This window comes from Haliotis rufescens, unplaced genomic scaffold (genome assembly GCF_023055435.1).
Source record: "Haliotis rufescens isolate VD_foot unplaced genomic scaffold, xgHalRufe1.0.p SCAF_1, whole genome shotgun sequence".
Taxonomy (NCBI): domain Eukaryota; kingdom Metazoa; phylum Mollusca; class Gastropoda; order Lepetellida; family Haliotidae; genus Haliotis; species Haliotis rufescens.
The window spans coordinates 65604417-65630167 of record NW_025963779.1 but is presented as its reverse complement, the minus strand read 5'-3'; the positions used below and the strand labels follow the sequence as shown (position 1 = coordinate 65630167).

The window sequence follows — 25751 nt, the reverse complement described above, 5'->3', positions numbered from 1 at the left end:
AAACTAGGCTTACCCTGTGTGTCCAGCTACGTTGCCTTTGAATGATTACATGTCATGACGATAATGCAGCAGTAACTGCACAAGGTAGTGTGCGCAGTGCATGCACATATATAACCCTGGTGGCTCGGATCTATGTAAAGGTGGCATATGTATTTTATGTACACATGTAACACTGTTAGTTCGGATCTATATACAGGTGGTGTATGAAGCTCATGTTCAATGTATACCTCTTAGTTCGGATCTACATACACCCTGTTAAATGGGATCTTTATAAGTTGTTATATACAGTTCTGATTTGTATACAGGTGGTATATGCAAGTCATGTACAGTGTAACCCTGGTAGTACGGATCTATATACAGGTGGTATATGCAAGTCATGTACAGTGTTACCCTGTTAGTTCTGATCTGTATACAGGTGGTATATGCAAGTCATGTACAGTGTTACCCTGTTAGTTCTGATCTGTATACATGTGGTGTATGCAAGTCATGTACAGTGTAACCCTGTTAGTTCTGATCTGTATACAGGTGGTATATGCAAGTCACGTACAGTGTAACCCTGTTAGTTCTGATCTGTATACAGGTGGTATATGCAAGTCACGTACAGTGTTACCCTGTTAGTTTTCATCTGTATACATGTGGTATATGCAAGTCATGTATAGTGTAACCCTGTTAGTTCTCATCTGTATACAGGTGGTATATGCAAGTCACGTACAGTGTTACCCTGTTAGTTCTCATCTGTATACAGGTGGTATATGCAAGTCACGTACAGTGTAACCCTGTTAGTTCTGATCTGTATACAGGTGGTATATGCAAGTCATGTACAGTGTTACCCTGTTAGTTCTGATCTGTATACAGGTGGTATATGCAAGTCACGTACAGTGTTACCCTGTTAGTTCTCATCTGTATACAGGTGGTATATGCAACTTATGTCTAGTGCAACCCCTGTAGTACGGATCTATATACAGGTGGTATATGCAAGTCATGCCCAGTGTAACCCACGCGTGGCCCAGTCTTCTAAAGCGCCGCGATTCGCTGTGCAGAGTTACGTCCCTTGGGCACGCCAGAAATCTATGATTGTGGGTTCGAATCCCGGTTCGTCCCGATGATGTTTCTAGGTTTGTCTGCACCAAACCCGTGCTCGTGGGTTTCACCAAAGTGCTTTTCTCGTACATTAAGCTGACACGCTTTGATATAACTGGAACACTGTTCAAAGCGGCGTTAAACCAAACTCACTCACTCACTCGGATCTATATGCGGGTTGTATGTGAATCCATGTTTCGTTTTCACCACAATGTAGTTTCATGCATTGAACTGATAACACATATACCAACGTAAAATCATATTCAATGCACATTGTGCCCTGGGGACAAGTTGTAAAATTTAGATTCTGTTCACGTTTATGGTGATGAGAAACATACGATTTTCCCGTTGAATTCCATGTCAATTTATATACATGTTGTAACATTGTGATGCTATTTCGTGGTATCTGCTAAAAATAAACTGTGTCAGATTATCACAAAACATTGTGATCAATACTACCAGCAAGCTCACAGGGAAATATAAACTAGATTGCGGAAACTGTTAGCCTTGGCATACAGAAATGCAGAGACTAGCATATAATGTACATCAGTCCATGAATTATCAGTCATTGTATATAAAAGGCAGAGTTGCGTCACTCGCGTTTCATAAACCTATGAGACCGCCTCCGTGGTCTAGTGGTAGAGCGTCCGCCCGTAGAACGGAAGGTCCGGCGTTCGATCCCCGGCCGCGTCATACCAAAAGACGTTTAAAGATGGTACTTGTTGTTACCCTGTCTGGCGCTCTGCATTAAAGGGCTAAAACAAGGACTGGTCGGCTCGGAGTCAGTATACTGTGTCTGAGTGGGGTATTCATGTTAAACTGCGGCATGGTATCTCAGTGGACTAGCACTATAAAATCGGCATCAGTCGCGACTAGTACAAGCAGCCGTCGCTATATAAGTCCAATAATCTTGGACGGGATGTTTAATCCCACCTGCATTACTTCCTCCCACATCCAGATGGCACGTTGTCTAATGACTGACATACTGTAAGTGGCGGCAAACCACACTCACTCAATCACCCAACGTATTTGACAAATGCCTTTTATCGTCTATGAATATAAACGTGAGCCGTCAATTATTTCGGTTTTGTCAAACACATAAAAAAACTGGAAACAAAATCCAAGATTGATCCCAGACTATATGTGTATTATGGCTATCGGTTAAAATGTCCCTGCGGTTTTCTTGGGTGTAGATTGGTTGGTGTAAGTAGGTCAGATAATCCAGGAAATGAATTGTTTTATGATATCCAAGTTGATGGACCCCTGCTGGAGTTGTTCATTGACCTCGTGAAACATCCTGTTGGACGTGATATTAAGTCGATTATGTGAACACGAAAGAGCACTACGCAATATTAATATGGAGCGTGCAAGAGCGATCAGCTTGCCAAGCTCCGGGACGGTTTAATATTCTGGAGGTAGGGGTGGTGGGATGACTAGGAGTTTTCTTTGAGAACAGAATACGAACATGTATTCATAATCAGCGCTGATGTACAAAGTAGTTTGCAATGATAATGAAAACATCGGGAACTAACATGTTTCTATTTTCCGCACAAGTGACACCGTCTCATTACAGAGTTCTATAGAAGTATGACCTATGTAATTTGAACTTGTAATTATACGAAAGCCGTGATATGATAGCGTCAGATAGGCATTCCATTTTTTAGATATACGTGGAACACCACAGCTGCTACTATCAGGGGACGTATAGCTGGTCAACCATGCCTCCTACTTCGACCTATGTAGTTACAGGAATACTGCTACTTACGTGTTCTGTAGTACCAGGAACGACAGTTATAGGTGTCAATTTTTGTTGCTATAAAACATATCAAGTCATTCATTCCTGTCACATCGGATGGTAATGGTCTTTTGTCGTTAATTCGTTAAGCGGTGTTAGTTTATTGAACGTTTTAAATAATTATATCGGACCTTGTTATTTCTAGAGTGATGGAGTCACATATATTAAAGTTATATAAATGAATCTAGTCATCCATTTCAGACCCATTGTGCGCGCGCTTATACTAGAATGGAATTTGCTCGTAATGTTGTCAAGCTGGTTTAATTTATTGAACATTCGGATGATAATAGTGGTCATAAATTGTAACACATCAAGACTACAGCGACCAGTAGAACTTGTCATGATTTAAAAACACACCGGTGTCATGTAACAATTTGTTCATGCATTTCCTTGTATGAAATAAACGACCATATCGTGAGCCGACATAAATTGATGTTTTTAGTAAATGATTGATAAAAGGGATCCGTGAAATCTCAACATCATTCGTGGAAAAGGAATTGAATTGTTTGCATGTAACCCACCAGTAAGAATTATACACAAGCACATTGGTTAACACGTTTCTATTTTGAAATTAGAACGTATTTATATGGACAGATGACATACATGTATGTTAAGTGCTTCTGTCACAGAGTATATGCTCTTCTAAATATTATAAATATTTAGGAATCGTCATTTTCTGGTCAAAAAAGTAAAATGTCAACGCCAGAGACTAACCAGTCTCGATTATCATCCGAAACAGACTACTATTATATGTGTAAAAGGTAAAATAGTGATGAAAAGTATATGAATGGATCACTGCAAATCTAAGACATAAACATAACATGTGAACCCTACAAGCTAAGAAGGGTGCATTAATTATGTATATTACCCGTAAACCGTTTTCACAATGTCAAAGTATCACATATTCTGTGGGGTTACACATGTCGAGAGTTTATTTTCTATGTGTAGGTAATATGTATCCAGTAATGATGTAAGTAGGCAGACATCTTTAACCAAACACTTGTTATCAAATGCTGAAGTTACGCGATGAAAATGGCAACATGTATTACTGCCACTACAAGCAGGATTCTCATTTGTGTGAAACACCGAAGATTATGGAAATATATGTTATATCTATACAATGTTTTCAAACAAAGTTGTAACGATATATAATTTCAAAACGGGCAAGATAAAATTATGTCTTCAAAGGTTCTTTTGTTATTACATGAAGATCGACACTTGGTCCAGAAAAACAGTCATTGGATTAAACTCCAAACAACGATCTAGTCCGCATATTGTGTAAATTCCAAAGCCTGGACCATAAGTGGAATATTCAACAGCATCGTTATTATGGAAATGTACATTCAGCCATACTCAAGTTCAACATGTGTAATTATGATTTAGTTGAAGATGCATATCACTTTCTCCTAGTACAGGTATGTCCATGTTATTCATGAGGAAGAACACTTCTCATTTCAAGTTATTTTCATACGTTCCCATCCACATCGCTGCAACACAAAATGTAAATTTCATAATGGGTCTTGCAATATATATCTGCCTGTATAAGGATTATTTTTATTTTTATGTTTACCAGTATTTTGCCATTTACGCCCAATTGAATCTGTTTCGGACGATAATCGAGACTGATTATTCTCCGACGTTGTCGTTATATATTTGTAGCAACACTGAAACTCCTCAATTATAATAATATTGTACTGCTTGACCAAGCGCAAATAACGATACATACATTTGTAGTCTTGGCCACGAGGTCTCTGATACCATGTGCACTCCTTGCCTCCTCTAAACAGATTATCAGTCGCTTAGTCAAGAAACACTCATTTGAACATCAGTCACCCTTTAAAGTCAAGTTATTCTTTAAAACAGAGTTCATTGTACTATTCCGACTCCATAATAAGTCACTGTTAATAAATCACCTTCAAAAAGTGATGATACCAGGTTCTCGGGAAGGTTAGCGTATCCTGCCACACCGGTGGCACCTGTCACAAACGCATCAACAGCTAGTCAATTGTTCACTGAAAACAACACGGGAACATACAGTACACATTCACAATAACAGTAATTTTAGGTGCATTTGTAAGACTTTAAACAAACACGAATACAATATCTACATGTTAAATGTCCATACCAGATGGCACAAGAGCAAATGAAATGACCCTGCTCTGACTGGAGGGACAGGTGGGGTGTGATAAACGAGGCCCTTTATTTATTGTTTCGAAGGTTAGGTAAGCATATTTGATGACGCAAACAATTTGTTTTCATGTTTATATAGTGTGCTTCAGTTTAACTACACAGGCGGAACGCCCTCGGCAAAGTGCATGGTTTGATAAAATGATAATGGTTTGATAAAATGATAATAATACATGATGTATTCCTTTGTGTCATGATATAGTCGTATCTTATCACCTTCCCGACTGGGGACAGGGAATGAACGCAATATTATATATTCTAATAGGAACTACATGGAAACTTGTTTTCTATTCGCGCAGATATTAATAAATGGAATAACAATAATTGGTGTGTTGTATTATTATTATAGGTTAGTATCTTAATACAGTGGCATGTGGTTCTGTCCAATGAGCATATGTGATGGATTGAAATTGAAGGCTACTTCCAAGCCCTAACATATTTTGTTCTATACTTTTTGATATATATATTCATATCTAGAGCACCTGCTAAAACACCAAAGAAAACAAAGTATAAAGAACACGTACATAATTGTTTCTATATATTTAGATAATCAGCTGCACATAAATCTACGGAAATGTCAATAGATGCGAAATAAAAACTACGAAAGCAAAGTAAAGTTGGTGTATTGGTGTAAGTGAGGATTGTCGGTGAATCGTCTATATTACAGTCTGAGAAAAGTTTGCCGTTTATGTTTCAGGCTGTAAAATCAGGGCACATTGGCTGCAAAGTAATTTCCAGGAAATTTCGTATCTCATGTGAGCGATAAACTAAATCACACCCCGAACATCATCTGTTAGCTGTTTAATTTTATAACGCAAAACGTTCTGTAAACACCCCATTTTCATCATCTAGAAGATAAAAATACTTATTTATCAAAATAAGTTTTCTCTTTTCGGCAACAATCGCTTATGTAAACATCAGGGGAGAGCGTTCCGCAAGACATGAAAAATAGAAGAAAAAACATCTGCCTCAGAGGCGCATGGTAATCTAACGCTATTTGTTCACACTGGTTGGTCCATTACAAATGGGTTAAAAACAACTGTCGTAAAAACGATGACGTCAGAATCATAAACAACGTCAGAGAAACTGTTGGAAAACTGAAGGACAAAATGAAAATATGTTCAAAATATTTTTCGTTAACATATTTCTGAGTCTCATCTCTTGTCTAGTACCTTTGAGCTTTACATCAATACCCATTATGAAAATTTATTACATACGTGACCTCATAAACACGTGTGGGTTCTAAAAAAAACATACCCAAACGTTCAGCGTAAACAATGAACTGTTGATCATGATCTATGATTGCCGAATACAGCTTCTTTTTTGTATAAACGTTTTAAGGAATTCCATTGTTGATAAATGCGTGTGTCGGTTAGGAGAGAGCAGCCATGCGAAGTCCACAAATCATGGAATTATTGCTTGCAGCAGAATTATCCTGCCAACAAAATGATCTGCATACAAAGTATGGAATTGAGATCAAATGGCACACTGGGATGTTGCGGCTGTTGAGTACATCGTGGGAGTCGATGTCGTGGTGAAGGAAACGCGGATGTGAATGGAAGTAGGAGGCAGATTCAGCTCGACTTGGGCCACGAGCGGCCTTCTCGCACTATGAGAATGTGACTTGCAATGCAATACCTCCTTGCAACCCAACTGCTTCTGGTTTGAAGGGATCACGTAGTTTTTGACGTGTTTGTGTTTTCTACAAGCAAGCTTCGCCGAGTGCGTTCAGTGAGGTCGATTCGGGCATATTTGCTCTCAGAACACTGACATTTGTTTAACATGGCTTTGAACGGTATTTCAATTACATTATATCACTGCGTGTCAGCTTGATGTGGGAGTGATGCAGGTCTTTGGCGTTGACCACTTTGCTGCAACCCATAAGCACGGATGTGTTGCTCACAAAAATACAAACATAATCATGGCGAATCTGGGGTTCGAGCCCACGATAATAATATTTGGGTTCATCTAATGAACTATGTAGACCTTAGACGACAGGGCCACCAAGAGGTACAGAAGACTACAAAGGGACTTTCGTCCAACCAACAACTTTATATTTGTATATGAACAATCAGTATGTCATCTTCAGCCTTTGGGCTTAAGTAGTTTTCAATGGTCCATGGCCAGAATGGTTTTCAAGAATCCGCATGTCGGGACTCGCCGTGATATACTACTCAAAAGAAGTTTAGGACAATGCGATTCTTCCATATTACTACAGTTAAACAGGCATGACATATTAACTATATGGATATGAAAGAATCGGACGGTCCCTAACTCCTTTTGCGTAGTATGTGACTGCCAAATATAACATACAGTTGAACTATACATTTCTCACAGATACATGTCAAGAGTTGACGACATGTAGTTGATGCATGTGTACACCTGAATAGTAATTACAGTCACTGAATGTCGTTTTCCAGGAATTTGAAATCCAAACCGTGCCCATGTCAGTGAACTATCCAGATTAATATATTTCAAGATTAATGAGTGATCCATCTACATGTACATGGTCGTGAAAAACAAGTTTTCCAGATTTACGGAGGTCGGACCAACAAAGCTTAATTGTAGCTTTTAGCTTAGCATTTGATATATACTGAACCAAATTAAAACTTCACAAACGTGACCAGTTATCATTGTGGGCCCTTATTGTGTATTTAAACAGTAATGGCCACGTATTGTCTTCAGATAACACCCGTTTTTGTGCAGGTGAATCGATCAAAATCATGTGCACAGCACTATAGTAGCAAAAGTGGTTTTCACGTGCAACTGGTCACGTGGCCATAATACCGCACGTGTTTTCAGTCATACTTGTTAGCAGTCATTAACAAAAAATGAAAAACACAAGAAAACAAAAGTCTTTACGGCCATTTGTCATGCCACGCCTTTCAAATGTGCAACGTGAACGTGCCATCGGCATGTTGCAGACGGGAACGTCCGTAGCTGAAGTCGCAAGGACGATGGGTTGTAGTCGACGGACTGTTTATGATTTACAGACGCGTCTACAGCAAAGGGGTACCACCGCTGATCGCCCTCGGCTAGGTCGACCACGTGTGACGTCACATGCAGAGGATCGTCAGATTGTCTTACGTCACCTCCGTAACCGATTTTTGACGGCTACATCAACCAGAAATGAACTGTTTAGGGGTAGACTGAGTGAGCAAACTGTTCGAAACCGTCTGAGAACTGCTCACCTTCAAGCACGACGGCCATACTGCGGGCCGATTCTGACTCAATTACACTGACGTCAACGTCAATTGTTGGCACAGCGACACTTACGATGGCATCAGAGGAATTGGAATCAAGTCGTCTTCAGTGATGAATCCCGATTTAAATCTTCGATTTGCTGATTGTAGGGCGGGGGTGTGGAGGCGCCGCCATGAACGTTACGCCAAGTGTTGTGTAAAGGAAGTTGACAGATTTCGAGGCGGAAGTGTCATCGTGTGGGGTGCTTTCTGTGGCAATGCACGTTTCAGGCTTCTTGTCATCCGTGGCAACCTCAACGCTGCTGCTTACCGGAACCAGGTACTGGCACCAGTACTTCTGCCTTTCATGGCAGCACATGGACCCGGTTTGGTCATCCAACACGACAATGCCAGACCCAAAACAGCAATTTTGACAAGGAATTTCCTTCAGAATGCGGGAGTCAACGTCATGGACTGGCTGTCAAGGTCTCCCGACTTCAATCCCATCGAACACGTCTGGGATGCTCTTGGCAGAAGTCTGCGCACTCTCCAGAACCAACCACCGAATTTGCAAGATCTTGGCACCATTTTGCAGCAACAACGGCATCGTCTTCCCAATCATGTGTTCACAAGCATCACAAGGTCCATGCGGAGGTGTTGTGTGGCAGTTGTCAAAACACATGGTGGCCATACACGCTACTGAACTTGTGTGCCATCAGATTCTCGTGCTTGGGACTTATGATTTAAACTGTTGATGTTATTACCGAATACCGTAGGTGCTTGGAACAAATTATGGTTACCACCGTTAATTAAAATCCTTCTTTGGACAATAATGATTAAAAACTACCTTCTCTGATACATTTGTCCGTTGTATATCATATATTGGATTACTTTTAAAAATGTGAAGTTTTTAATTTGACTCAGTATACGATGAAACTATTTTGCGTAGAAGAGATTCAGACCACATGGATCACAAAGATCACATCTTGCATGTATCGCTCGCGTGACCAAGGGGATATAAAATGATATGATGCATCGGAAAGATGCCTCCTTTCATCCCGCTAAAACACGCAGATAACACTTCACAGGTGAGACAAACTCATCGCCCAATAGGTTAGTCAATATTGCCGCAAGGCTGTGCGTTTCTCTGATCGTTCATAACCAATTCCAACACAGTTATCTAATTACATTATCAGGTTTAACTTCAGGTTTCCATTACAATGGCGCATAAAAACTTGACCATCCCATTACTGACACTTGTACCGGATGTACCCTTACAGGTTCAAGTTACAAAGATTCAATTTCAAACATTAGGAAGTCATGATGTCGATATTCGAAGAGGTCACGTCAAGCCGACTTGCATGTTGATTTTGAAGACGGCAACTGCCCAATCTGTTAAAGCAAGCACCTTTAATGAGAAAACACTCTTCAGGTGATGTAAAATACTCGTCCAGTAAGTTGTCAATATTGCCAGAAGGGATTCATTCATGTGATCTTTCAGCGAATTCAAAAACAGATATTCAATTACATTAACACATTTCACTCGGCGCTGCACCTTATTCTTCTAGTGTACAAAAAAGATCCAACCTCTGAAATTCGAATACATTCGTTTTAACTGACGTCATAAGGTTTCCCATATCTACTTTGATAGAAAACATATTCCCAGGGAGAACAGGTGGCTGAAGAAATACATGTGACGCTACGCATAAACAAACATTTGTGCACTAACCACACTTAATTCTTCTCCTGATTACCAGATTCCACATTACTGCTAAGATTCGTAGTTATTTCCCTTGAGAGTGTGACAGAGTAATGAGTATAACATGCCTGTGAGCTGTAAATGGGCGTTTAGGAATCAAGTCGAGACTGGTTGTGGTTCACACGCAGTCCCTTGGCTAGCTTTGTGTGCATGCCAAGTATCGTGTGTACGTGTTTTACTGTTTGCTTTATTAATTAAATCATGTGCATGTATTTAATCATGGTTACAACATTCAAGGCCTCAGTAAAGCTTTTAAACATATTCAATATTCGACGCCTCAGTGAAAAGAATGATGCAATTCACTATTTTGACTTGTATACCATATGTTCCCGTGCTTTTCAGCTGAACAATGACTTGCCATTGCATGTACTTGTGGTGAGTGGGTGGGATAGGATACGCTCACTTTTCACACATTGTACCCAAGTGGAGAATCGAACCCGGGTCTTCGGCGTGACGAGCGAACGCTTTAACCACTAGGCTACCCCACCGCCCTATGACAAAGTAGGAATCGTACAATGGACTCTGTTTTTTGTAGATATTTCTTTTGGGAAATAGCTATTGCTGTTTTTATTGAATTAACCACACATCTACTTTCAGATTGATAGTGAATGCGATTCCATCAGTGAAACGTCAACAGATACACAAAGATGAACATATTTTTGCCGTCAGAGAAACATCGTTAAATAGAAGTCTTGTGGACCATCGACTTTGTGTCGAGGTAGCCGTATTTCGAGATTAGAACATTGTGTTGATAACGATTATGATGGGACGATGGAGGATCATCATCATAAAAGATGTGGCGTGATAATGGAATTCCGGTTGCAAGATTTAATGTAGTTATATTTACGGAGTAATGTGTGATCTCGCAACATAGTGTATATTTGAAAAAGATATTAGACATATTTATTATCTAATACATATCTATTCCATATTATACCGATACTTACAATGTCCATACATATTTACTGTTTTATCTCAACTACATTGAAGGATCTGTCATTTCGAAAACGTTGTTTACCTTCGTATTTGATTTTTAATGTATTTTTCTATTGATTGTGATGCTTTTAGTATGAAGGATGAAATATTTGTTTTGAATTACAATCAATGTTGGCAAATGAAATGTCCACCTTTGTACACAGACCGAAATGGTGTAATGCACCGTGACAAAGTGTTGAACACAGCACACAGTAACCAACTGACATTCTTTATGACTTTACCACCGGCCTCAGTACTAACAACTACTTCAAATGGAGTTTATTCGCTCTTTTCATCAGTGTAACAAAGAACAATTTCTGGTGGCTGAAGTCGTCATTAATCACGCTGTTTCTTCAGATTACTCCCTATTTACATAGTACTGTTGTATTTTAACTTCAAAGATAGTCACAGTGCCAAAACTGATTCGGTGAGTACAGGTAACATAGTAATTAAGGCATTGTCGTACAATATAGCACTGCCGCAATAGGGATCCATTAAGTTAATGCTCGGTACTTTTGTTATTCCTCACGGACAAGTAGAGCCATAGGATTGTGCAGATGGAATAACCTGATGAGTTTTTTCGGGTCATCTAACACGACAGAAGTGATCATATCTTAATTCCAGTATCCGAGTTCACAGCGGGGAGTGGGAGCTATTCTGACATTGATGTCGTCATTGTTATGAGTAGTTTTTTTTCTGAGTGGGTTGCACCTCCCTTGGCATAGAAACAACAACATGGACACAGAGAGAGAGAGAGAGAGAGAGAGAGAGAGAGAGAGAGAGAGAGAGAGAGAGAGAGAGAGATCGAATTGGTTATTGTATTGGAATGCTGGTTAGTTGGTGGTTTGAAGTAATTACAATTTTATTTATAAAAACGTAACAACGTAAAATGCTCAGCGATAGAAATGTGTATAAAATGACCGTTGGAGCAGGATACGCTCTTCTTTTCGAAAACACCAGGAATCATCACTATTTGATAGTGATTCATAAACATATGGTATTGATACAGTCGAAATCGTACAAACGTCTCTGCTTTTAGCAGAGATGTTCTATGATTATCGAAAAGAAGTGGTCGATTTTTGTCCTTTTGCACAATCCGATATGGTATATCCTTGAAACTTTAACGAGTGATTGACATCATGAGCATCGATCCACGTTATTCAACCAGGGTATCGAGCCTGACCACCTGATGAATGTAGTCGTCTCTTGCGTCCCTTTCAGCATAGGGACTTGTTTCATCCCAGAATCCCACAGGGTGAGTTATTATACAGTTTTAATATTCATTCATTTTTCTTTTTAACAGTAAACATGATGCATACACATAGATGTAGATAAGTATACCCAATGATCAACTCCTTGTGGTGAGGTAGATATTCAACAGGATACGCCTACGTGTAGGACACAACAAAGATGAATACAGACGCCAAACACATGTTTACGTTTACTGCGGTCAAGATGTCAACACCGTTTCTCTAGCATAGTGGGAAAACAAGAAACGTAGGGACTTCCAACGAACTACGGGCATGGGAGAATATGTGTCTGATTATATTAATAAGCTGAACTGATCATGATACGATTCATACACATGACAGTGCACATGTCGTGAGATTACAAACAGACGATGTACAAGGGTTAAAATGTATGTCACAATGTACAGGTCCACACTGTAATCTCTTGTTTACACATTATGGTCCTACTTGAAAGGAGAAGGGTTAAAATGTATGTCACAATGTACAGGTTCACACTGTAATCTCTAGTCTACACATTATGGTCCTACTTGAAAGGAGAAGGGTTAAAATGTATGTCACACTGTACAAGTCCACACTCTAATCTCTAGTCTACACATTATGGTCCTACTTGAAAGGAGAAGGGTTAAAATGTATGTCACAATGTACAGGTTCACACTCTAATCTCTGAATCAGATCAATGAATGAGAGAGTTGAGACCCTTAAACAATTCTAGCTATTTGAAGACATTCAACAAGTCTGTTATTTTTACTACATTCCTCAAAGATCCTCATCGAGTTAATCGTGTGGTAAATGCTTGACTTTCGATGAATGTTGTAAAACAGCACCCTTCATCTTGTACTGTATGGCACCTTAGATGTTACATGCTCTTCACCAACGTGATCCTTTGGTTGAGTTAATATCATTTTCATGTAACCTCTTCAGCGCCAATGGGATAGGTAATAACGTACGGACTTCTCAATGAAACTGGCATGTTGGAATGTGGCGAAAACAGCTCCATAAAAAGGAGGAAATTGAAGGAAACATGCAACTGTTGTAGGAGATAATTGAGGCCATCAAAGGATATATATATATGCACTTAAATTTGATAATAACCTGTAACACTAACGTGCGAATATATTCCTTATATTTTCCAAAGGGCAGGCGTTGAATCGTGTTGACTGAAGAATCATTTACGTTGAAACAAGAAAATCGACATGGTAGGCTACTTAGCAGGGCCGTCTTTATGAGCCCTTACCTCAGCATGGGCTGGCGTTTGGCAAGTTGATGTGCAGTAACTGACACTGTGTCTTATCGTCATTGCCTATTCAGCTTCATAAACACAACATCCAGCTGGGAAGGTCTACCTGGCGATAGGGATGTATTCCAACACATTTTTGTACCATCGGTGTGTGTGTGTGTGTGTGTGTGTGTGTGTGTGTGTGTGTGTGTGTGTGTGAGGTGGGTTGGGTACAGGGCTGCAAACCCAAACACCCCATTTGAAATATTTTCTTGTATGTTGTATATATAATCCGGTAAATGCAAATTGTTTTGCGGATCACAAAAAAGCGCAGCTCCTTTTTCGAAAACAAACCCAGAATCCGCGTATGCGTACTATGCTGGGTTGGATTTAGATTCGTTGCCTTTCTAACTCAAAGTCCTCGGGATGTCTAATGTATATCGCTTTATCCGTGTTTCGAGACAGTTTTCGTATGGCTAATGTTGGTCCACTCTGCCGATAAGGAATCGTGGCCGGATTATAAGGTTATTTAAGGAGAAACGACGAGTCGGAGTTGTTTATCGCCCACTTTCGGATGCGATCGTTCGGCCATGGCGTTTTTCTGTGTTGCCCAGCTACATCGATGGAGAAAGACTGACCAGACACTTCCCTCTTTAAAATAACGTCGTCCAATCTACGACGTCATCATGTTGTTAGCGCATGTTCGAATCTCCAGAAATGATAGAACAATGTTTTAATGTGAAAGAGACCATGCTTCGTTCTTCATTGTTCTTTGCGACATATCGCATAGCTATCCGATATACAATCATAATCAATATATCGAGTTCATGGGGCCTGTGTTGAAGAGGTTATGTTGTTGTTCTAGACATATGCCTTATGGATATATGTCTATTTGGACATAATTGGATGTTGAGTAACTATAGTAAACCAATGAAATTAATTACACCATCCGAAATACATGTAAATAAAAGTGACATAACCCACTGCTAAAAGCAGAGTCGATTAAACAGTTCCGACTACATCATAAGCATGTGTTTATGAATCACTACCAAAAAGTGATGATACCAGGTGCTAGCTCAAAGGTGAACGTATCCTGCTCATTACCTTAAAATACGTTAAATATGGCATGTGTTGTTTCCTTGGCTTATGCTCTGCATAAAGTGGATTTAACAAGGACTTATCAGCCCTGACTGTGTCTGGTTAGGATGTCCATGTGAAACGGCAGCATGGCATCTCGTTGTGCTTGTACTAACAAAATAGACATATGTCCGGACGATTACTAGCACACGCACACACATACACGTGCATGCACGATGTATAAGCGCAATAATCTTGAACGCGACGTTAAACCAAATTTCACCTCACTACCTTTTAAAAGGTTGTAGCAGCCTGTGGATAACCCAGTTAAAGCATTTTATTTTGCAAACTGAAGACCATGTTCCGATTCAACCTTAATAATGACAAAACCTATTAAAACTCAACATGTGTCGAAAATTTATGATGTTACACTGGTACATAAAACTGTAACCAAAACTATTATCAAGTTATTAGGGTACGACCCAAGCTGCGTGTCGATTTCAAAGGTGCATGCTGTGCGATAATACGAATAGTTTTAGGAATACATATGCAAGTATACTAACTATGCCCTATATCTAAGAAAGGCAGAACAGTTCTGCATTATGCATATTTACACAGTGCACGTAGCATGTTTTCATAGAGTAATATTCTGTTGACTTCTACACAGCATATACATCCAAAATGACTTTCAGTGTCAGTTTGTATGTTATTTATCGTCGCAATGTTCCAGCTATATGATGGCTGCCTGTAAACACAATCATATTTGGACCAGGCACTCTAGTGATTGTGATTATTATGAGCAACGACCCACGGTGTCGGGGTACTATGACGCGAAATCAACCAAGTGAACACTGAGTCTGACCATCGATCAATTTATTAGCGCTAACGTTCTGACGCTTGGTGGGAACCAATTCTAACCTGTGATCCCGCTGGGTCTCAATGTCGGTTAAAGGAATAAGCAAAACGCTCATGTAAAATATTTTAATATTGTTATATTTTGTCATCTGTGGCATCATCCTTTGAAAATGTTGAACGTTGGTTTAAAGAGAAGAATCAAATGTAATGATAGTGTCCCCAAAGAACGTGCAGTCATCATCGCAGTGTCTTCTTAAAAACAATTGTCAGCAAGTGGTGATTATTACTTACAAAAACATCCACCTAATTCAGTTTTGGTACAAATGAGAGAACGCGTGGATTGTAATTCACAATGGCGCCTGGTAGGCAGATCTTACAGCTGAGACTGTGGAAAAAACAGCAACAGTAGAACGACGTCAATACAACCAGCTCTGGTATCAAAGTGGCGCAACTGATTTTGTAAGGAATGCTGGTCAAACCTGGATGGCGCGACTGAGGCAGTCCAGTAAAGATTAATTCATTATCCACACTTGAGATAATGATCATTTCCTATTAATACATGTATGACATTGAAGTTTCAGTTTTTAGGGAGCTGTACATGTGTTTGTTCGTAAAGTACACTGCCAGTTACATGTAAAATCCAATGCTGTTGCCATGAGAACCAGTCACGCCGATTGGAATTCGGGTTCTAAATCCGCCCCCAGTCCATCATGCCTGGCATGATGATCGGGTGTACAGGCTGTGTGAGGGAGCTGATTGTGTGTTCGCGTACATATACCCCGTAGACGTGGGGTGGAGCATGCTAAAACATGGTCAAAAGTACTTTGTTTCCCAATTACCGGCGTCATTTTCACCCTATACGTCACCCTCTCCCGTATTTGAGTTCAAAGAAAAGGCATACAGCCTCAAAGACACGGCGATGTTGATTTAAATGCCTAGCTATTTGTAATTTTGCTTTTGTATGTCTAATATACTTCAGGAAAACAAGTGAAATTGTGGAAAATGTGGAATGTGCAAATACCAGGGAGAGGGTAATCGAACATTCCCCAGAAAGTGGCTTTTGATGTGTCGCATATATACTTTGTGTGGGCTTATTGAAAAAAAATAATTTCCTCTATACGATAGTTATCCTCTGTGATTTCAGTCAGACTACCGTTTTCTATTATACTAATGGTGTCCAGCTGAAGACAAGAATGATGTCTAACTATCATAAGTAATATATTTTTACACCATTGTGATTTCTTCACCACAGTCTTTGCACATCACCACGTGAAGATAACGTTAATACTTCCAGAGAATTAGAGATTTGCAAGGGACACTGATGTATAGCGTCCAGACACAGTGATTCAATGGATATCGTTAGCGCTCTGGAGACAGTCAGTCAGTTAGTGAATAGAACAAAGGAGACGTCTATTTTGAGTGCATGTCGTGTTATCAACTTCAGATTAATCGTTATAGAAATCAGTAGATAGTTGCTTTAGATCCGCACATGAGATGACTAACGCTTTCGAAAATGTCTTTGAAGAATACTTTCCAGAAAATGTAAAGACTGGAAATGTGGTATAAGAGAAGAGATCCGAATATGTAACGATATTAAGTGAAACGTGAGCTAATTACGTTGAAAAGAAAGTGTCAAGGGTAAAAAATGCCGAATAACACTCAACACTCTACACATAACGGAATGAGGACATTTAAAAGACAGAAACTAGGCCTGTTTTGTACATTCAGTTCAAAACTGACGTCAACTATCAAGTTTAACTGAAAATATACATTTCTACGCGGAGAGAAATGGAGGATTAACATGAAACAAACAAGAAACGCTTATTCGATGGTGATGCAGTTGTTGCGAGTTGTGTTTAGGACCTTACGTTTGCAGGGTTTCTGCGACTTATTTCAGCCTAGTAACGTTTTCATAACGTTTGTAATGTTTTGGTCCAATCCAGTTTTCAAGAGTTTAGGTTCTTTTGCCCTGCACGTTATTTAGGTGTGGCAGACAACCACTATGTGTTTTCAGATTTTTCGTTTATTTCAAATGTTAAATGCCCCAAAGAAAACTAGATCGAAGTTGTTTTCAGGCATGTTGATTAAATAAAAGCAACATGAGACATGTCCATAAGCATAAGAAATCTCCACTAAAAGCAGAGTCCATTGTACGATGGCGACTGTATTGCAAGCATGTGTTTATAAACAATCAAATAGTAACATACAATTTATAAGGAATGCAGTTATCCATGTCGCAAAGCTGAATGAGACATTTTGCAAATTCGGGAAAGAAAAAAATATCCAAAACGTATTCACACGTAGCAATAAGATTTTCAGGTTTCAAATCCAATTTAACAACGTTTACAACCAATCAGATTGCAGTACATACACCCCAATATTTACGTGGAGTTGTTTAGACGGTCGAGGTGTCAACATTGTGTCTGCAGGGCACTCAGTACTTTTGTTGTGCATGTATGGGTGCCCTACCTGATGACCAATTACATCTGCAATGTACCAGGTGATCTGGCTGATGACGCGTATGTCCACATGTTGATCGTTGCTTACACTATTGATAATTGGCATGTTTTCTGTGATACATTGCCTAAAACGACAGCAAACAAAATACACTCTGGAAAAAATATGTATTTTCTTATGAGTATAACTCTCTCGTTATCTTTCAAGACCCCAAACTACATGTTCATTATAATACATCATGGAGTTATACCCCTTGTTATGTCAAGCTGTGTGTTGATGCGTTCTGTCCAAAAATCATCTTAATGTCGTATTATGACCGAAATTGACAGAATTATAGCTGAAATAAGTGATTGCCATAATACCAGAGACCGAAGCAAGACAAGAAATGGTGTCGATCGACGTCTATAGAGCAAGAATTGGACTTTTCACTCAACCAAAAGGCACCCGGCAAGTAACACTTGACAAACATGGCGAGTATTCACATTGAATCCTGTGTGCAAACGACATCAACGACATCGAAATGAATCCCGGACCACTTACCTTAACAGAAGTCAAAGATACCATTTTGAAGGAAATCCAATTCGTGAAATGTGACCTCGTAAGACCGATAACCACACTCTCAAATGAGGTTCGAGATTTGAGTACCAGATATAATAACATTGAAACAAAGATGACCAATCTTCAGAGTGACATGGAAACTGTACAACACAATCAGAGTATAATGTACGAGGACGTTGGTTTGATCCCCGGCAAGATAGAAAACGTGGAAGAGAAACTAGCACAGTTCGACGACGAGATCGACAAGCTAGAGGCATTTAGCAGACGTGACAACGTTATCCTCTATAACGTGACAGAGGAAACAGCGGATTGCAAGGTCAAGGTACTAGGTACTTGAACAGCCATGTTCATACTAAGACATGGGTTAGTGATGACGTCATCCGTGCACATCGAATCGGCGCCCAACGTGAGGATACCTCTAAACCAAGACCGCTCAATGCTAAATTACGACTATCTGATGACAAGATTGAAGTGTTGAAAGCTCGAACAACACTTAAGTGAGTGAGTGAGTGAGTATTCCAGTTATATCGCGGCGTGTCAGCTTAATGTGGGAGGAAAGCCCGAAGTGATGCAGGTCTCAGACGTTTACCACGGTGAAACCCACGAGCATGGGTATGGTGCTGACAAAACTAGAAACATAATCGGGGCGAGCCGGGATTCGAACCTACAATCATAGGTTTCTGGCATGCCCAAGGGACGCACCTCTGCACAGCTAATCGCGGCGCCATAGACGACTTGGCCACCCGTGCCCCCCACAACACTCAGGAATATTGGTTATGGAGTCTCAAGTGACTTAACTGTCCACCGACGTCGTGAACAACATAAAGCCGTGAAAGGTAGAGGACTGACTGGATATTTCAAGAATGGTAAGCTGTTAACTAAACCATGAACATAATCATGACACACAAAAATCAGAGAGCTCCAAACGACAATTGATGAGTACCTCACAGCGTGGTGGCTACCATAGGAAATAACAATCCGGCCAGGGCCAGTATTAGTGATAAAGTGGATGCTTTTATATTGGAGCATTGGTCTGATTTCTCTTCTTCACACGTTCTAGTCTGCGGTGATTTTAATGCCCGCACAGGCAACGAAAATAATCCCATTTCTGAGGACAGTGAGGACTTTGGACATGATGATTTATACGTTGATGTAGACAATGCCCCTGTTGAACAGCGTGTATTTCACGGTGGTACTATCAACAGATTAGGACGCATTTTATTGAATCTATGCTTTGTTGGTATGTCAACACCAAGTAATATGGTACATGGAGAATGCAGGAGATTCCCATTGTACATTACATCTTACAATCGTTGCTTGAAGTATTGGTGTAAAATAATAATTATGCCTGAACACCGTTTACCTGAGAAAGCCTACAACATCCTTTTACACCTCGATAGTCTTGGAAAGAGCACATGGGCTTCATGTATACGTAGATTGCTTTATAATATGTTTTTGGTTTCATTTTGCTGTCCAAGACAATTGGTAACGCAAATGTTTTCATTAAGTACTTTCGCATTCGTGCCATTGATATGTTTCATCAGAAATGGCATTCAGATATTTAGCAAAGTTCAAGATATGATACTTATCGCCAGTTCAAGTCATTGCATGAACCAGAATCTTATTTATCAAACTTACTGTACAGGAATTTTCGTAACATCATTATTCGTTTTAGACTTGGCCTGAATGATCTAAAAATTAACACAGGGACATTTTCATCTGTTGAGAAATCCCTAAGGTTGTGCCAAATCTGACATTGCTGAATACCATTTTATGTTGATTTGCCCTATATACGAGAATCTAAGAAACAACTACTTACCGCAGTGGTCTTTATCTCATTTTAATGCTATAACATTGTCTTCATTACTGTCCTGCAAGGATCTTCAAACACAAAATCAACCGGCTCTGTACATACACCATGCGTTTTTTGTTACGAAGTGAATTGTTACGTTGACTTTGTATCTTTTATGTTATGTAACTCCGTTGTATATGGGCCTGTGGCCGTTCATACAATAAAGAATTGAATTGAATTGAATTGAACATCCCCAACCGTCATTCACAATTCGCTATTAACGTCCACCAGAATGACGTATCATTCTAAGGCGATTTGCGCTTGTGGCAAAGTGATGACGTTTATCGAACGATTAACAGCTTTTCTTTAAGAATGTTCCACAACAAGGGCTTTTTACAAGTCAGCGCTTACCGACCTCCAATGGAATGCACTCAGTGTTCGGCAACCTAAGCTCATTTTATTGGATTTTGACTGTGGCCTTTATTCCAGTTTGTTCTTCTTTTCAAGACTTTAATTCTAACAGATCCTCTTCTATCGGTTTTCAATATTGATCCGTCAAGATGAGTTATACTTTTTTCGCGGGTTACAAGACCATGAACCCTCCACAAAGAGAAATACGAGTTCTACCATTAACTCATGCTCTCGTATACTACTCCCCTGACTACTACCTGTGTCACGCAGGAAGAGGGTTTATTGGATATTACCTTTTCATTTCAATTTAATCATGCATTTACGACCATCTATTGCAGTCAGCGTCACCTATAGTCATGCTGGTCTGATCACGTGTTCATTCAAGTCTTAGTACCCCAATGGTCTAAACAGACCAAGTCATACCCAAACAGCCTCAGAAGCCTGCTAAAAGGGGCCCAAGGGTACATTCAATGTCCGGTACCGCGGAAAGACTCATAAATGGAATGGCAGTTTCCTACGATCATACAGACTAGAAGAACAGTATGCATGTGATTGATCGTGTATTGTGACAATAAAGATGGGGGTGAATGGCCCCGTTGAACCATCCTCTTTATTTCTTTTAATTAAAGTTATAAGCCCCATGTCATTTCTTTACACCCTTTCCGAAGTAGCACACAAACTTTCAAACATTTCCATCGGACATGTTTCCGCAGGGATTCTTATGCCAAACCACTCGACGGGGCATACATTTGTATTGTCTCTCAGGGGATGGAAAAGCGAATAGTTTGGTTACACTGGTTGCTGAGAGTGACCACGGCTGGGAAGATCAATTGCAAATTAAAGCTACAGTCACGATGAATTCTCATACATCGATCACTGCCTGCTTGGGTTTCGTATTATAATTACGGACAATACATTATGTACCTGTAGCATATTTATTTCCTCAATGTAAAACTACTGACTCACACATTCAAGTGGTTATAATGGTGAAGGCCGGTTTGTCTGATTTTTTAAAGAAAGAAATGTCCTTTTATTTGTCAGTGATGAACGTTTCTTAACAAAACAGATGCTGACGACAATCGCGGAAGGCCTGTCGCAATAATAGCATAACAACAAAACTTCATGTATTGTCAAAACTTCTAGACCGGACTTGTGCATAAGACGCATCCCAAGTTGGTTTAAGTGTAGATCATCACATGTGATCTCATCCGTTGTTTAATCCGCAGACAAAAAAGAAAATGCTCACAATTTTATAGCTTAACTCATGTCCTCATGGAGACGTAAATACGTTATTAATTGCTTTTCCGACGAAAATAGTGAAACAAACAGGGCTTTGTTAAGCTGCTTACTTCGAATTAGGATTATTCCGAAAGTGTCTAAAAGAAAATCGGTTAACTTTCTTTAAGATGTGGTTTCATAACATTGCAAAGAAATTAACCCACGGCGTAAGAACATACACACGGGCACGTAGAGAAAAAAGCCTTGCCGACTTAAAAGCGTTTTTAATTCGATAACATACATTACATTTATCAACGTTTCTTTTTCAACGTGAGTAACATATTTTCAATAGGTCGCCACAAGACTAGGATTTCTTCTGATGATAATAATATCTAATACGTGAACATAATAAATTGTTTCATGCCAAATGTTTTCTTTTAAAGAATTGATAACAGAAAATTACTCTATTCCTTCAGGCATGTGAAAACATCAAATGTCTCATTTTGCCGTTCGGTTAGGCCTTTCATCATTGTGGAGTGAAATGCTTCTTTCAGGAGTATAGGCTCCGTGGTGACTGACTGGATGCAAGTGTGATAAGGCATGTCATGAAACAGGACAGGCACACGTTCTGGCGATAGAGTTTTTGAGACAAGTAATTGGTTATCTGGCAAAAGGTGTCATTTGCAGCAAATTTAGAGTTAGGTTTTCAGATCAAAGATCCTCTGTTGGATGTTATCTGTGTCACACAATGATGTACATCACGAACAGGGCGAGCCGTCGTCTGGATAAGGGTTAGGGGCATACCCAAGGGGAGATAAGTCTGACAAGCACGGGGTCCAAGATGATGACAGGCGGACGTTTCTCCTCAAGAAGTGCTTGACTTCTGTCATTTCTCACTTGACTGAGTAAAGCTTCGATGTTGCAACGGTGTTTCTTTCATTTCATTGTTTTAAAATTGTAGATGAAAACTGAAAGATAATGACTATTTGCAACACCTCAATTAGACATGTCGCAAACTGTAGAATTGATCATACTTCCAAAGATCCATTTAGTTTTTAAATAGGAAAAAAGGTAATAGGGCGTTTTTGCAATATTCCAGCAAATTTACCCGGAGGAAAAAAGTAGTATAAACATTGTACAACCATTGAGAATCAAACATTCCAGTCTGAGCAAGGCAAACCAGTGACTGTATGAATGAGCAACGTCCGTTATGTTAAGCCATGTGAATGTAATATACTGAACCGCAAAAGAAACGTCACAATGATATATATCATAGAGAAAGAGAGAGAGAGAGAGAGAGAGAGAGAGAGAGAGAGAGAGAGAGAGAGAGAGAGGGATAGATATAGATATATGAGAAACCTTATTTGTCCAAACACTGTAAACATACTTTGAGACATATTAAAATGATGAAACTTGGCAAAACTGGTCATCAAGGTTGAAATTAAAGTGTCAAATGTTCTTAAAGTGACACACAACACTAGTCCCTGAGAAAATGGCATCACAAGACAGTATCTCGTGTGTCCGCCATGTGCATTGATGACTGCCGTGCAACGTCGATACATGGAATGGATGAGGCGGTTGATGAAGGCCATAGGCACTTGAGCCCACACTCTGAGGAACGCCTGACGCAGTTCAGCTGCAGTTGTCGGCCTTGGTCGGACGTCATTCAGCCGTCTTTGAATGTCGTCCCACAAGTGCTCAATGGGACTGAGGGCAGGCCACTGCATTGTTCTGATGCCATTCTGCTGGAGGAAGTATCTTGTTGCTCTCGCAATGTGGTCACGAGCGTTATCATGCGAAACACGTGGCTGCGGCGATTGGGCTAAATGAGGTATGGCATGTGGTCTCAAGACTTGATCAATGTACCGAGCTGCTGTGACACCATTGTCTCCCTGGACCGATGTTCTGGAAGACCACGGGGCCGACCATCTGTGCAAGGTCAATTCCACCCCACACCATGAAGCTCGGACCACCCCACGAGTCTCTCTCAACAACACAAGCATCCGAATAATGGTACCCACGGCGTCGCCAGACTCTCTGTCTGTCTGTCTCTCTCTCTCTCTCTCTCTCTCTGCTATCTGTTGTTGAGATACAGTAACGGCTCTCGTCTGAGAAGAGAACTCTTCTCCACTGCTGGTGGCGCCAATGCTGGTGCTGTGTTGCCCGCTGAAGACGGTCCTGGCGATGACGTGGTGTCAGAATAGGTCCTCGGTGTGGCCTGTGACAGTGGAGGTGTCTGCTCGTCAATCGTCGACGCACGGTGTCCGCACTAGTGTGTAGCTGGAGTGTCCCCATGGTCTGTCGAGCAGTTTCCGCAACAGTAACAAAGCGATCTTGAAGATGCTGTCGCACAATCTTACGATCCTGACGTCGGGTGGTGACTCTTGGTCTTCAACTACGTGGCCGGTAATCTATAATGTTGGTGGTCTAGTACCGTTGCTTGAGCCTGTATATGGTCCTTGCGTGGACTTGAAATGCATTTTGGCTACTTGCCGGGCGGTTTGTCCAGCTTGCAATCGTCCAAGGGCTTGATGTCGCTGATTTCTTGTCAATCTTGGCATGTGGTAGCAATTCAATAACGAATGAATGTTATCCGATCTGGGTGGATTTTTATAAGGCATCACGTGCATCGGGTTACCATATCCGCTGCCGTGATACATTTGGGCGATCGGTTTTATTGTCATCTGCTTTGATTTTTTTTCATCATCATTCATTTTTCCGGTCAAGGTAATGTTACATTTTAGAAACGTTGACAAAGATTACCCAGATATTTAAATGACAACTTTTCATGCAATGTTACTTGGGGTGACGTTTCTTTTGCGGTTCAGTAAAAAATGAATGTACTATTCAAACATTTTTTTTCAAAATTCGAGTGAATAGAAGCCAGCACTTCAGGTACAGATGTAATATACAAATCAAGATGCTATGGACAATGTATGCTTAATGTTAAATGTGCCATATGTAAAAAGAGCTTACGTCAGAAAGGTTAAAGATTGCCGAGCTGGTTGACGTGTGATGTTTCGAGGTTGCCCAGGACTACCTTCCACGTCAACAATTGTGGCACTTACACAAGAGACGGCTAATAATTCCAAAGTGTCTGAAAGCCTTCAAGAAGTGTTCAATTAGGCAGACTAATTTCATCTATAAGGATGGTGAGAGATAGACGTTTACGAATGGTTCCGGAACTCTTTGAACTTTTCAAATGGTATTTCCTGACTGAACGGGATTGTGAGGTGACCCCAGCAAGTTGGCCTTTATTCAATTATCAATTATGTAGATTCTCCCAGCTTTCGGGTTTTAAAGAGAACCGTGTCATTTCAAGCTGGGAACCGTACAGTAACGCAGAACTGATCATCTCATCGCGATGAGTGTATTTTAGCTCTTTTACAAAATCGCCATCCATTCCATTCCAAGACCAATGTTGGCCGTCCTGCCATTGTGGTTAGAACACTTTAGTACTCGCAGACTTAAGGATGCACTGCCAGTTCTTCAGACATCGTCAACTCACGCTGCCCTTTCCGGAACCCAGAAAGCAGTAAATGAACGTCTGTTCCCAATTTGGAAACGATAGCCGGAACCGATGTACTTGTCTCGGTTACGACATTCTTCGTGTAGAATTGGGTAGATTAACTGTATTCGTTGTTGTATGGTGTAACTGGGCATGTACGAATGGATCTTATCTTCTCACGATAAGCAGTTAAACTCAAAATGCCTTTTTGTCAATGCCATTTTTGTGCATTGCCAACTGTACATGGATCTATCTACTCTGGACATGGGGACTTTTACACTGAATAAATAGTATCTCATTGTGTAATTTAAATGTGTTCGTATGTCATGGATATATACATTATGAATAATATAGTGTATAAAAAGTGTCAGAAATAGAAACATATCACGTTGTTGTCGAGCTGCACAAGGTGTTAGGCTATGTAAATATTC

The 25751-nt window shown here is 40.2% G+C and overlaps 1 protein-coding gene across 2 annotated transcripts in view; it reads left to right on the top strand.

Moving 5' to 3' along the window:
* Window positions 1-25751, top strand: part of LOC124142381 (growth hormone secretagogue receptor type 1-like) — a 155652-nt gene that overhangs the window by 38093 nt on the left and 91808 nt on the right. The gene's annotated exons all lie outside the window — the stretch shown is intronic.